Source organism: Triticum aestivum, chromosome 3B (assembly GCF_018294505.1).
Source record: "Triticum aestivum cultivar Chinese Spring chromosome 3B, IWGSC CS RefSeq v2.1, whole genome shotgun sequence".
NCBI lineage: Eukaryota > Viridiplantae > Streptophyta > Magnoliopsida > Poales > Poaceae > Triticum > Triticum aestivum.
Genome location: NC_057801.1, coordinates 323,515,130 through 323,528,137, shown reverse-complemented (window position 1 = coordinate 323,528,137; position 13,008 = coordinate 323,515,130). Strand labels below are relative to the sequence as shown.

At 47.6% G+C, this 13,008-nt stretch overlaps 1 long non-coding RNA gene across 1 annotated transcript; it reads left to right on the top strand.

Moving 5' to 3' along the window:
• Positions 1–620: 620 nt before the first annotated feature.
• LOC123065379 (uncharacterized) lies at positions 621–3,656 on the top strand. The gene is made up of 2 exons (XR_006431006.1): positions 621–867; positions 3,357–3,656. It is a non-coding gene; the product is annotated as an uncharacterized lncRNA (long non-coding RNA).
• Positions 3,657–13,008: the final 9,352 nt, after the last annotated feature.

The following is a 13,008-nucleotide window of genomic DNA, read 5'->3' as shown; positions in this document are numbered from 1 at the left end:
GGTCAGGGAGTCAGGCGGAAAAGTGGCCCGAGGGTCCGGGTACCCGGGGGTAAGGGGTGCGGGCGCCCCGGGTGGCCAGGGGGATAATTAAGCTTCAGTAATTTCCTGCTATTGATGCCACGTCACTTCGGTTACTGTTGTTAAACTCGCGTTGGTTCAAAACACAATTAAAATTTCAAATTTAAAACAAAGTCAAACTTTAAAAGTTTTCAAACGTTAAAACCAAAGTGTTCGAAATGTGGCAAATAATTCATAGTTAATGCTGTTGGAGATGCCAACATTTTAAAAAGTGTTTAAAGGTCCTAAAATAAATAAAACATCAGTAAAATAATCAATTAAATGCATTTTTTAAGAATTGTAAAAATTTAAACTATATTGATTGTGTGTCGAACACTTTGTGGTAGTAAATTAAACTAAAAAATTAATCTAGGGACTAGGTTTATGTTTTATAAAACTAAAATAAAACAAGAACAAAATAAATAGATAAATTAAACAGGGAAAAAACAAACAAAACAAAAAAATAAAATAGAAGGGGCCAACCGACCACAGCCGCCCAAACGGGCCGGTTCACCCCCCTCACCTACTAACCCCGAGCACCCCCCGCAAACCCTAGCCTGATACCCCACACTTTCCCTGATCCCCCCTCCTTCCTTGATCTGGATCGGCCCCTCCTGCTCCCGACGTCGCCCGACGCAGCTCACCGTCACCATCGCCCGCCGCCACCACCACCGCCGGACTGCTCATCCCCGCCTCTCCTTCGCTGGTCCTCCCCATCCGCCTCGGCCACCACCTCCACGCGTCGACGAACCGCTTCTCCGACTCGTCTCCGGCCGCTCCGACCACTTTCCTAGCTCCCCGTCGCTCACTGTGAGCCTCCTCCGCAACCCCTATCCCGCCTTCTTAACCATAGTCGTCGTACGCCGTCGCACCCGGTGCCTCGGTGAGCTCGCGCTCCCCGCGTCAGCGCGCGCCCATTGCCGTGCTCCCGCACGCCCTGGACCGCCCTCTGCTGCGCCCGCCTGCGCGCGCGCACCCGCAGCCTACCTCCCGCTCCCCACACCCTCTTGGCCTTACCCCGACCACTGCTTCCCGTCTCGCCCGACTTCTATTGCCGCCGGCCGCCCGCGTAGCGGTCGACACCGACCACCCCCGGCTGTGCCACCACCCCCATGCGATGCCCCATCACGCAGGCGTTCGAATGGACCCAGCCCCGCCGCGATCGACTCCCCGTACGCCGTTTCCGGCAAGCTCCCGTGCCGCTGCCGCTCTGTAGTTCGTCACTGGCGCTAATCGTGACGTGGCTGTCGTCAGCCACTAATCCCCCATAAACATTCACTGGCACCGGGGGCCCACCCACTAAACTAACCCTGTTTTAAAAATAAACCTATTAATAAACTAGAGTATGACATGTGGGCCACGCCAAGTAATTAGAGAAATTTTAAAATAAATACCTGCTAAATACATTGACGGGTTAATGTTGACCTATTGACCACTAAGTCAGCATCCCCTGGCCCACCTGTCAGCCTCTGCTGACTGGGTAGTTGAGTTAGTCAACTATCCCCACCTGTCAGCCTCAGGTGCACACTTCTGGGTACACTTTCTGTGTACCCATAGCATTTAAATACTAACTTAATTTCTAATTAAATTAAATCCGAAAATTAGAAAATCATTTAAAAACTTTGAAAATCATATAAAATAATTCGTAACTCGGATGAAAATATTTTATACATCAAAGTTGCTTAGAGAAAACATGACAAATCTGAATACACGCTCTGTTCATCTTTCACACGCCCCTAGCATGCTGAACATGGAACCATCCCCTCCGATTCATCTACCCAAAAATTTCAAACTTCGGGAAAACATTCCCGGATGTTTCCCCCCTCCACCTATATCACCTAGCATTGCGTTAGATCACCCCTAGCATCGCGTATTACTATGTCTTGCTTTGTGCTGCATCTGTTCGCATTGTATTTATTGTTTCTTTCCCCCTTCTTCTCTCTGGTAGACTATGAGACTGACGCTGCTGCTGCCTCGATTGACTACTCTTGATCAATCATATATTGCCCACTCTCTTTTCTCTTATTCTTGCATTAGTTTTGCTACCGTTGTTGATTCAATAGCTCCTATTTTGTTGCATAGCTTGTCATTGTTGCTATAATTGTTGATACCTTTACCTGCTATCCTAAATGCTTAATATAGGATGCTAGTATTTCAGTGGCCCTACATTCTTGTTTGTCTGTCATGCTATGCTATTGGGCCGTGATCAGTCGGGAGGTGATCACAGGTATATACATACATACATATTATACAAGTTACATGATGTGATTAAAGTCGGGTCGGCTCATAGAGTACCCGCAAGTGATTCCGATGTGGGGGGCTGAAGGGACATGTGGTTCCATCCAGATCGTGATGGCCCTGGGTTCTCGAAGGCCCCCGACTATTACTTTGTGGCAGAGCGACATGGCGGGTTGAGACCACCTAGGAGACAGGTGGGCCTGGTCCCTGGTCGGCGTCCACTGTTACTTCAAAATAACACGCTTAATGAGATCTTGGTATTTAATCTGAGTGTGGCTACGAGCCTATATGCACTAACCAACTACGTGGGAACAGTTATGGGCTCTCGACGTCGTGGTATCAGCCGAAGCCTCCTAGACGTCAGCGGTTGAGCGGTGCACGCCGGATTGGACTGGAACACCTGCTCTTGTATTAGGGAGGCTAGGTCTACTTCTGGCCTCCCTGGCAACGTGCAGGAGTGCAAAGGGCGATGGGCCCAAGACCTCTGCGCGCTTAGGATTTAGATCGGCGTGCTGACCTCTTTATTAGGCCTAGATAGGGTTGCGACGTGTTGATCTTCCAAGGCCGGGCATGACCCAGGAAAGTGTGCCCGACCAAAGGGATCGAGCATGTTGGGTAATGTGGTGCACCCCTGTAGGAAGTTTATCTATTCGAATAGCCGTGTCCCTCGGTAAAAGGACTACCGGAGTTGTACTTCGACCTTATGACAACTAGAACCAGATACTTAATAAAACACACCCAGATAAGTTCCAGAGATAACCCAGTGATCGCTTTCCCACATGGCGACGAGGGGAGGATCGCCGGGTAGGATTATGCTATGCCTTGCTACTCTCTTCTATATGCTTTAGAACGGAGACTGCCAGAAGCGTAGTCTTCGATAGGACTAGCTATCCCCCTCTTATTTTGGCATTCTGCAGTTCAGTCCATAGATTCTATCCATTTCATTGATACCAATGCATATGTAGTGTAGATCCTTGCTTGCGACTACTTTGGATGAGTACTCACGGTTGCTTTGCTCCCTCTTTCCCCCCTTTTCCATTCTTCTCGGATGTCGCAACCAGATGTTGGAGCCTAGGAGCCAGATGCTACCGTCGATGATGACCCCTACTACACCGAGGGTGCCTACTACTACGTGCAGGATGCCGACGACCAGGAGAAGTTTAGGAGGATCTCAGGCAGGAGGCCCGCGCCTCTTTTGATCTGTATCCCCGGTTTGTGCTATCCATCTTATGGCACCTTCTTTAACTTATGTCTTACTCAGATATTGTTGCTTCCGCTGACTCTGTATGGTCAAGCATTTGTATTCGAGCCCTCAAGGCCCCTGGCTTGTAATATTAAAGCTTGTATGACTTATTTGTTTTTAGAGTTGTGTCGTGATATCTTCCCGTGAGTCCCTGATCTTGGTCGTACACATTTGCATGTATGAGTAGTGTACGATTGAATCGGGGGCGTCACAAGTTGCTATTAGAACCGACTGCCTGTAGGAATCCCCTTTTCCAACTCCCTGCCCAAAGTCGAGTCTAGTCGTTACAAAACTATTACTAACATGGCTGTGTGGCTTACGGGCCCACGTCGCCATTGGATGGTATTAGGATCTTTTATTCCTCCATCTTTACTCTGGGATTCTGATCTCTCTTCTATTCGGGTTAAATGATTTTGCTAACTTTAACTCTAGGTTATCGTAACTACTTCCTCCGAGAGAGCCCCTTACTCAGGATGATTGCTTGGTGCACCAGAAGATTCCGAAGATACTCTTTGGTGTTCTCCCGAGACATTGTACCTTCGCTTTGCAATTACCTTCCAGCGATATATCCTTATGGATAACTTCTTATACTGCCATTCATACATTTGTTCCCAGTTGCTCTTGTTAGTACAAGATGCCTCAAAATACTCTTTGTTATCTCGAGAATCCTTTGTGCCTACTACCTTGTAGTTCTTTACCGCATGAATACCCCTAAGAATAATTCCTCACATTTATCTGTTGGGGAACGTTGCAGAAAATTAAAATTTTTCCTACGGTTTCACCAAGATCCATCTATGAGTTCATCTAAGCAACGAGTCAAGGGAGAGAGTTTGCATCTACATACCACTTGTAGATCGCGTGCGGAAGCTTGCAAGGTGATGATGTAGTCGTACTCGACGTGATCCAAATCACCGATGACCAGCGCCGAACGGACGGCACCTCCGCGTTCAACACACGTACGGGACGGGAGACGTCTCCTCCTTCTTGATCCAGCAAGAGGGAAGGAGAGGTTGATGAAGATCCAGCAGCACGACGGCGTGGTGGTGGATGCAGGGCGTCACAGCAGCAGGGCTTCGCCGAGACTACGAGGGAGAGACGTAACGGGGGGAGATGGAGGCGCCAGGGGCTGGTGTATGAAGTCCCTCCTCTCCCCCACTATATATAGGGGTGCCAGGGGGGGCGCCGGCCCTAGTAGATGAGATCTACTAGGGGGGGCGGCGGCCTAGGGGAGGTTTCCCTCCCCCCCAAGGCACCTAGGGGTGCCTTCCACCACTAGGACTCCTCCTAGGGGGAAACCCTAGGCGCATGGGCCTATAGGGGCTGGTGCCCTTGGCCCATGAAGGCCAAGGCGCACCCCCTACAGCCCATGTGGCCCCCCGGGACAGGTGGCCCCACCCGGTGGACCCCCGGGACCCTTCCGGTGGTCCCGGTACAATACCGATAACCCCGAAACTTGTCCCGATGCCCGAAATAGCACTTCCTATATATAATTCTTTACCTCCGGACCATTCCGGAACTCCTTGTGACGTCCGGGATCTCATCCGGGACTCCGAACAACATTCGGGTTTCTGCATATACATATCTTCATAACCCTAGCGTCACCGAACCTTAAGTGTGTAGACCCTACGGGTTCGGGAGACATGCAGACATGACCGAGACGCTCTCAGTCAATAACCATCAGCGGGATCTGGATACCCATGATGGCTCCCACATGCTCCTCGATGTTGTCATCGGATGAACCACGATGTCGAGGATTCGATCAAACCCTGTATGCAATTCCCTTTGTCAATCGGTACGTTACTTGCCCGAGACTCGATCGTCGGTATCCCAATACCTTGTTCAGTCTCGTTACCGGCAAGTCACTTTACTCGTACCGTAATGCATGATCCCGTGTCCAACACCTTGGTCACATTGAGCTCATTATGATGATGCATTACCGAGTGGGCCCAGAGATACCTCTCCGTCATACGGAGTGACAAATCCCAGTCTCGATCCGTGTCAACCCAACAGCTACTTTCGGAGATACCTGTAATGCACCTTTATAGTCACCCAGTTACGTTGTGACGTTTGATACACCCAAGGCACTCTTACGGTATCCGGGAGTTACACGATCTCATGGTCGAAGGAAGAGATACTTGACATTGCAAAGCTCTAGCAAAACGAACTACACGATCTTTTATGCTATGCTTAGGATTGGGTCTTGTCCATCACATCATTCTCCTAATGATGTGATCCCGTTATCAACGACATCCAATGTCCATAGTCAGGAAACCATGACTATCTGTTGATCACAACGAGCTGGTCAACTAGAGGCTCACCAGGGACATATTGTGGTCTAAGTATTCACACGTGTATTACGATTTCCGGATAATACAGTTATAGCATGAATAAAAGACAATTATCATGAACATTGAAATATAATAATACTTTTATTATTGCCTCTAGGGCATATTTCCAACAGTCTCCCACTTGCACTAGAGTCACCAATCTAGTTACATTGTGATGAATCGAACACCCATAGAGTTCTGGTGTTGATCATGTTTTGCACGCGAGAGAGGTTTAGTCAGCGGATCTGCGACATTCAGATCCGTGTGCACTTTGCAAATCTCTATGTCTCCATCTTGAACATTTTCACGGATGGAGTTGAAACGACGCTTGATGTGCCTGGTCTTCTTGTGAAACCTGGGCTCCTTGGCGAGGGCAATAGCTCCAGTGTTGTCACAGAAGAGTTTGATCGGCCCCGACGCATTGGGTATGACTCCTAGGTCGGTGATGAACTCCTTCACCCAAATCGCTTCATGCGCTGCCTCCGAGGCTGCCATGTACTCCGCTTCACACGTAGATCCCGCCACGACGCTCTGCTTGCAGCTGCACCAGCTTACTGCTCCACCATTCAACATATACACGTATCCGGTTTGTGACTTAGAGTCATCCAGATCTGAGTCGAAGCTAGCGTCGACGTAACCCTTTACGACGAGCTCTTCGTCTCCTCCATAAACGAGAAACATGTCCTTCGTCCTTTTCAGGTACTTCAGGATATTCTTGACCGCTGTCCAGTGTTCCTTGCCGGGATTACTTTGGTATCTTGCTACCAAACTTACGGCAAGGTTTACATCGGGTCTGGTACACAGCATGGCATACATAATAGATCCTATGGCTGAAGCATAGGGGATGACACTCATCTCTTCTTTATCTTTTGCCGTGGTCGGTGACTGAGCCGAGCTCAGTCTCACACCTTGTAACATAGGCAAGAACCCCTTCTTGGACTGATCCATTTTGAACCTCTTCAAAATCTTATCAAGGTATGTGCTTTGTGAAAGACCTATGAGGCGTCTCGATCTATCTCTATAGATCTTGATGCCTAATATATAAGCAGCTTCTCCAAGGTCCTTCATTGAAAAACACTTATTCAAGTAGGCCTTAATGCTGTCCAGAAATTCTATATTATTTCCCATCAAGAGTATGTCATCTACATATAATATGAGAAATGCTACAGAGCTCCCACTCACTTTCTTGTAAACGCAGGCTTCTCCATAAGTCTGCATAAACCCAAACGCTTTGATCATCTCATCAAAGCGAATGTTCCAACTCCGAGATGCTTGCACCAGTCCATAAATGGATCGCTGGAGCTTGCATACTTTGTTAGCGTTCTGAGGATCGACAAAACCTTCCGGCTGCATCATATACAGTTCTTCCTTAAGATGCCCGTTAAGGAATGCCGTTTTGACGTCCATTTGCCATATCTCATAATCATAGTATGCGGCAATTGCTAACATGATTCGGACGGACTTTAGCTTCGCTACGGGAGAGAATGTCTCGTCGTAGTCAATCCCTTGAACCTGTCGATAACCCTTAGCGACAAGTCGAGCTTTATAGATGGTAATATTACCATCCGCGTCCGTCTTCTTCTTAAAGATCCATTTGTTTTCTATCGCTCGCCGATCATCGGGCAAGTCTGTCAAAGTCCATACTTTGTTTTCATACATGGATTCTATCTCGGATTTCATGGCTTCAAGCCATTTGTTGGAATCCGGGCCCGCCATTGCTTCTTCATAGTTCGAAGGTTCATTGTTGTCTAACAACATGATTTCCAGGACAGGGTTGCCGTACCACTCTGGTGCGGAACGTGTCCTTGTGGACCTACGAAGTTCAGCAGTAACTTGATCCGAAGTACCTTGATCATTATCATTGTTTTCCTCTTCAGTTGGTGTGGGCATCACAGGAACGGTTTCCTGCGCTGCGCCACTTTCCCGCTCAAGAGGTAGTACTTCATCGAGTTCTACTTTCCTCCCACTTACTTCTTTCGAGAGAAACTCTTTTTCCAGAAAGCATCCGTTCTTGGCAATAAAGATCTTGCCTTCGGATCTTAAGTAGAAGGTGTACCCGACAGTTTCCTTAGGGTATCCTATGAATACGCATTTTTCCGACTTGGGTTCGAGCTTTTCAGGTTGAAGTTTCTTGACATAAGCATCGCATCCCCAAACTTTTAGAAACGACAGCTTAGGTTTCTTTCCAAACCATAATTCATACGGTGTCGTCTCAACGGATTTAGACGGTGCCCTATTTAAAGTGAATGTAGCTGTCTCTAGAGCGTATCCCCAAAATGATAGCGGTAAATCGGTAAGGGACATCATAGACCGCACCATATCCAATAGGGTGCGATTACGATGCTCGGACACACCGTTTCGCTGTGGTGTTCCAGGCGGCGTGAGCTGTGAAACGATTCCACATTTCCTTAAGTGTGTACCAAATTCGTGACTTAAGTATTCTCCTCCACGATCTGATCGTAAGAATTTTATCTTTCGGTCACGTTGATTCTCTACCTCATTCTGAAATTCCTTGAACTTTTCAAAGGTCTCAGACTTGTGTTTCATTAAGTAGACATACCCATATCTACTCAAGTCATCTGTGGGAGTGAGAACATAACGATATCCTCCGCGAGCCTCAACGCTCATTGGGCCGCACACATCGGTATGTATGATTTCCAACAAGTTGGTTGCTCGCTCCATTGTTCCGGAGAACGGAGTCTTGGTCATTTTGCCCAAGAGGCATGGTTCGCACGTGTCAAACGATTCATAATCAAGAGACTCTAAAAGTCCATCGGCATGGAGCTTCTTCATGCGCTTGACACCAATGTGACCAAGGCGGCAGTGCCACAAGTATGTGGGACTATCGTTATCAACTTTAAATCTTTTGGCATCTACACTATGAACATGTGTAATATTACGCTCGAGATTCATTAAGAATAAACCATTGACCATCGGAGCATGACCATAAAACATATCTCTCATATAAATCGAACAACCATTATTCTCAGACTTAAATGAGTAGCCATCTCGTATTAAACGAGATCCTGATACAATGTTCATGCTCAAACTTGGCACTAAATAACAATTATTAAGGTTCAAAACTAATCCCGTAGGTAAATGTAGAGGCAGCGTGCCGACGGCGATCACATCGACTCTGGAACCATTCCCGACGCGCATCGTCACCTCGTCCTTTGCCAGTCTCCGTTTATTCCGCAGCTCCTGCTTTGGTGTTGCCGGCCTTCTTATCCGCTAAGTATTTGGGGCAGTTCCGCTTCCAGTGACCCTTCCCCTTGCAATAAAAGCACTCAGTCTCAGGCTTGGGTCCATTCTTTGACTTCTTCCCGGTAACTGGCTTACCAGGCGCGGCAACATCTTTGCCGTCCTTCTTGAAGTTCTTCTTACCCTTGCCCTTCTTGAACTTAGTGGTCTTATTGACCATCAACACTTGATGTTCTTTCTTGATTTCAGCCTCTGCTGACTTCAGCATCGAGAACACTTCAGGAATGGTCTTTTCCATCCCCTGCATGTTGTAGTTCATCACAAAGCTCTTGTAGCTTGGTGGGAGCGACTGGAGGATTCTGTCAATGACCGCCTCATCTGGGAGGTTAATGTTCAGTTGGGTCATACGGTTGTGCAACCCAGACATCTTCAGGATGTGCTCACTGACAGAACTGTTTTCCTCCATCTTACAACTGTAGAACTTGTCAGAGACATCATATCTCTCGACCCGGGCATGAGCTTGAAAAACTAGTTTCAGCTCTTCGAACATCTCATATGCTCCGTGATGCTCAAAACACTTTTGGAGCCCCGGTTCTAAGCTGTAAAGCATGCCGCACTGAACGAGGGAGTAATCATCAGCGCGAGACTGCCAAGCATTCATAATGTCTTGGTTCTCTGGGACGGGAGCGTCACCTAGCGGTCCTTCTAGGACATATTGTTTCCTGGCAGCTATGAGGATGATCCTCAGGTTTCGGACCCAGTCCGTATAGTTGCTGCCATCATCTTTCAGCTTGGTTTTCTCTAGGAACGCGTTGAAGTTCATGTTGACATTAGCGTTGGCCATTGATCTACAAGACATATTTGCAAAGGTTTTAGACTAAGTTCATGATAATAAAGTTCTAATCAAATTATGAACTCCCACTTAGATTAGACATCCCTTAAGTCATCTAAGTGTTACACGATCGGAGTCGACTAGCCCGTGTCCGATCATCACGTGAGACGGACTAGTCATCGTCGGTGAACATTCTCATGTTGATCGTATCTTCTATACGATTCGTGTTCGACCTTTCGGTCTCCGTGTTCCGAGGCCATGTCTGCACATGCTAGGCTCGTCAAGTTAACCCTAAGTGTTTTCGCTGTGTAAAACTGTCTTACACCCGTTGTATGTGAACGTAAGAATCCATCACACCCGATCATCACGTGGTGCTTAGAAGCGACGAACTGTAGCAACGGTGCACAGTTAGGGGAGAACACTTCTTGAAATTTTATAAGGGATCATCTTATTTACTACCGTCGTCCTAAGTAAACAAGATGCATAATACATAATAAACATCACATGCAATTATATAGTTGTGACATGATATGGCCAATATCATACAGCTCCATTGATCTTCATCTTCGGGGCTCCATGATCATCTTGTCACCGGCTTGACACCATGATCTCCATCATCATGATCTCCATCATCGTGTCTTCATGAAGTTGTCACGCCAACGACTACTTCTACTTCTATGACTAACGTTTAGCAATAAAGTAAAGTAGTTTACATGGCGTTATTCAATGACACGCAGGTCATACAAAAAAATAATGACAACTCCTATGGCTCCTGTCGGTTGTCATACTCATCGACATGCAAGTCGTGAATCCTATTACAAAGAACATGATCTCATACATCACAATTCATCATTCATCACAACTTCTGGCCATATCACATCACATGATCAATCGCTGCAAAAACAAGTTAGACGTCCTCTAATTGTTGTTGCATCTTTTACGTGGCTGCAATTGGGTTCTAGCAAGAACGTTTTCTTACCTACGAATCACCACAACGTGATTTTGTCAACTTCTATTTACCCTTCATAAGGGCCCTGTTCATCGATTCCGCTCCAACTAAGGTGGGAGAGACAGACACCCGCCAGCCACCTTATGCAACTAGTGCATGTCAGTCGGTGGAACCGGTCTCACGTAAGCGTACGTGTAAGGTTGGTCCGGGCCGCTTCATCCCACAATACCGTTGAGCAAGAAAAGACTAGTAGAGGCAAGTAAGATGACAAAATCCACGCCCACAACAAAATTGTGTTCTACTCGTGCAAAGAGAACTACGCATAGACCTAGCTCATGATGCCACTGTTGGGGAACGTTGCAGAAAATTAAAAATTTTCCTACGGTTTCACCAAGATCCATCTATGAGTTCATCTAAGCAACGAGTCAAGGGAGAGAGTTTGCATCTACATACCACTTGTAGATCGCGTGCGGAAGCTTGCAAGGTGATGATGTAGTCGTACTCGACGTGATCCAAATCACCGATGACCAGCGCCGAACGGACGGCACCTCCGCGTTCAACACACGTACGGGACGGGAGACGTCTCCTCCTTCTTGATCCAGCTAGGGGGAAGGAAAGGTTGATGAAGATCCAGCAGCACGACGGCGTGGTGGTGGATGCAGGGCGTCACAGCAGCAGGGCTTCGCCGAGACTACGAGGGAGAGACGTAACGGGGGGAGATGGAGGCGCCAGGGGCTGGTGTATGAAGTCCCTCCTCTCCCCCACTATATATAGTGGTGCCAAGGGGGGGCGCCGGCCCTAGTAGATGAGATCTACTAGGGGGGGCGGCGGCCTAGGGGAGGTTTCCCTCCCCCCCAAGGCACCTAGGGGTGCCTTCCACCACTAGGACTCCTCCTAGGGGAAACCCTAGGCGCATGGGCCTATAGGGGCTGGTGCCCTTGGCCCATGAAGGCCAAGGCGCACCCCCTACAGCCCATGTGGCCCCTCGGGACAGGTGGCCCCACCCGGTGGACCCTCGGGACCCTTCCGGTGGTCCCGGTACAATACCGATAACCCCGAAACTTGTCCCGATGCCCGAAATAGCACTTCCTATATATAATTCTTTACCTCCGGACCATTCCGGAACTCCTTGTGACGTCCAGGATCTCATCCGGGACTCCGAACAACATTCGGGTTTCTGCATATACATATCTTCATAACCCTAGCGTCACCGAACCTTAAGTGTGTAGACCCTACGGGTTCGGGAGACATGCAGACATGACCGAGACACTCTCAGTCAATAACCATCAGCGGGATCTGGATACCCATGATGGCTCCCACATGCTCCTCGATGTTGTCATCGGATGAACCACGATGTCGAGGATTCGATCAAACCCTGTATGCAATTCCCTTTGTCAATCGGTACGTTACTTGCCCGAGACTCGATCGTCGGTATCCCAATACCTTGTTCAGTCTCGTTACCGGCAAGTCACTTTACTCATAACGTAATGCATGATCCCGTGTCCAACACCTTGGTCACATTGAGCTCATTATGATGATGCATTACCGAGTGGGCCCAGAGATACCTCTCCGTCATACGGAGTGACAAATCCCAGTCTCGATCCGTGTCAACCCAACAGATACTTTCGGAGATACCTGTAATGCACCTTTATAGTCACCCAGTTACGTTGTGACGTTTGATACACCCAAGGCACTCTTACGGTATCCGGGAGTTACACGATCTCATGGTCGAAGGAAGAGATACTTGACATTCGCAAAGCTCTAGCAAAACGAACTACACGATCTTTTATGCTATGCTTAGGATTGGGTCTTGTCCATCACATCATTCTCCTAATGATGTGATCCCGTTATCAACGACATCCAATGTCCATAGTCAGGAAACCATGACTATCTGTTGATCACAACGAGCTGGTCAACTAGAGGCTCACCAGGGACATATTGTGGTCTAAGTATTCACACGTGTATTACGATTTCCGGATAATACAGTTATAGCATGAATAAAAGACATTTATCATGAACATTGAAATATAATAATACTTTTATTATTGCCTCTAGGGCACATTTCCAACATTATCGAGTATTCGTTCATCTCCAGTTGTTCATATGTTTCATCTGATACTTTGAAATACTACCTGATCTTCCAAAAAATTTCAACAACCTC